Here is a 2,500-nt window from a genome sequence, read left to right as displayed (position 1 = left end):
CCTCCCCGGGGCCCGGCCGGAGCTCCTGAACCCAATCCAGCCACGGGAGGCACCCCGGCCACAACGGAACCCCGTCCCGGGCCTTTGGCGGTGCCGCAGGCCGGGGGACGGCGCCCGGGGCCGGAGACCCCGACCCGGGGCCCGGCCGGGCCCCTGGACCCATCCGGGGCTCCCGGGCCCACAGGCGCAGGGGAAGGCCCTCCGGCCACCCTGCCACACGGCAGGACCCAGTTGCCGGCTGAGGACCGAGAGGGGTCCCAGAGTACCCTGTCCCTAGTAATCCGGAGGAAGGCTACCCCCCGTTCTTGAAACCCGCGCGCTCCGAGTGACGGAGGGGACCCTAGGGGCGAACGCACCCGGCCTCCTGGAGCCCCGGCTGGGATCCGAGAGGCAAATGGACCCTCATCGGGACTTCCAGGCCTGGCCCTGCCATCTGGTCGCCCCATTGGAAAGCATTGCGCGCGACCAGATGGCCGAGGGGAAAGGAGCCACCAGGTGGCCGGCAACTGAAAGGACTCCCGCCTGCCCACCCACCAGGGGCTCGGGGTGGGGACTCTGCTTCCCGGCTGGGCCTCAGGCACGGGGAGGACCACCGGAGCTCTCGGGGCCTGGGCGTACCCGGGGGAGGACTGCCCGGGACCCGTGGAGCCCGTCCCTGGGCACTTTGCCATGCCGCGGCCCGGAGGAGGGAAGCCCCGGGGACCTGGGAGGATGTTGCCCGGGCGTAGCCCATCTGGTCCCCGGCAATGAACCGCACAGCCCCGGCATGGGTGTTCCGGCATACCCTGCCCCTACTAATCCGGAGGAAGGATACCCTCCTTTCTTGTAACCCGCGCGCTGCGAGTGACGGAGGGGACCCTAGGCGCGGACGCGCCCGGCCTCCTGGAGCCCTGGCTGGGATCCGGGAGGCGAATGGACCCTCATCGGGACTTCCAGGCCGGCCCGGCCATCTGGTCGCCCCATTGGAAAGCATTGCGCGCGACCAGATGGCCGAGGGAAAGGTGCGACCAGATGGCCGGGACCGGAAGGACTCCCAGCTGCCCGAGCCATAGCGGTAGGGCTCCCGCCTGCCCACCCTCACACCAAGGGCTCGGGGGGGGACTCTGCTTCCCGGGTTGGCCTCGGGCACGGGGAGGTCCACCGGAGCTCTCGGGGCCTGGGCGCCCGGGGGAGGACTGCCCGGGACCCGTGGAGCCCGTCCCTGGGCACTTTGCCATGCCGCGGCCCGGAGGAGGGAAGCCCCGGAGGCCTGGGAGGATGTTGCCCGGGCGTAGCCCATCTGGTCCCCGGCAATGAACCGCACAGCCCCAGCATGGGTGTTCCGGCATACCCTGCCCCTACTAATCCGGAGGAAGGATACCCCCCTTTCTTGTAACCAGCGCGCTGCGAGTGACGGAGGGGACCCTAGGCGCGGACGCGCCCGGCCTCCTGGAGCCCCGGCTGGGATCCGGGAGGCGAATGGACCCTCATCGGGACTTCCAGGCCAGCTCGGCCATCTGGTCGCCCCATTGGAAAGCATTGCGCGCGACCAGATGGCCGAGGGGAAAGGAGCGACCAGGTGGCCGGCAACTGAAAGGGCTCCCGTCTGCCCGAGCCATAGCGGTAGGGTTCCCGCCTGCCCACGCAGGGCTCCGTGGCTGCAGGGCTCCGGGGCTGCAGGGCTCCAGGGCTGCAGGGCTCTGGGCCTGCAGGGCTCCGGGGCTGCAGGGCTCTGGGCCTGCAGGGCTCCGGGGCTGCAGGGCTCTGGGCCTGCAGGGCTCCGGGGCTGCAGGGCTCCGGGCCTGCAGGGCTCCGGGGCTGCAGGGCCCTGGGCCTGCAGGGCTCCGGGCCTGCAGGGCTCCAGGGCTCCGTGCTGAAGGGCTCCAGGGTCTGGAGGGCTTTGGGGCTGCAGGCCTCGGGGGACGCCCGGGGGACCCATGGAGCCCGTCCTGGGCACTTTGCCTCGCCGCGGGCTGGAGGAGGAAGCACCCGACGCCCCGGGGAAGTGTCGTCCGGGCTTGGCCCATCTGGTCCCCGCCTGAGAACCGCAATCCCCAGGAGGGGTGTCCCGGCATACCCTGCCCCTACTAATCCGGAGGAAGGCTACCCACCTTTCTTGTAACCCTCGCGCTCCGAGTGACGGAGGGGACCCTAGGCGCGGACACGCCCGGCCTCCTGGAGCCCTGGCTGGGATCCGCGAGGCGAATGGACCCTCATCGGGACTTCCAGGCCGGCCCGGCCATCTGGTCGCCCCATTGGAAAGCATTGCGCGCGACCAGATGGCCGAGGGAAAGGTGCGACCAGATGGCCGGGACCGGAAGGACTCCCAGCTGCCCACACCGAGCCATAGCGGTAGGGCTCCCGCCTGCCCTTGCAGGGCTCCGGGGCTCTGCACCAGGGTCCCTTGTCCCGGGCAGATGGACACTTGGCAGGCCGCAGGACGTGGGATCCCAGGCCCTGACCAAAAATCAGGAGGCCCGGGGCCGGTCCCTGCTTCTCAACACAGCCAGGCTGGGGAGGT

Source organism: Triturus cristatus, chromosome 2_1 (assembly GCF_964204655.1).
Source record: "Triturus cristatus chromosome 2_1, aTriCri1.1, whole genome shotgun sequence".
NCBI lineage: Eukaryota > Metazoa > Chordata > Amphibia > Caudata > Salamandridae > Triturus > Triturus cristatus.
The sequence above is the reverse complement of the archived record's forward strand: the minus strand, read 5'-3'. Positions refer to the sequence as shown.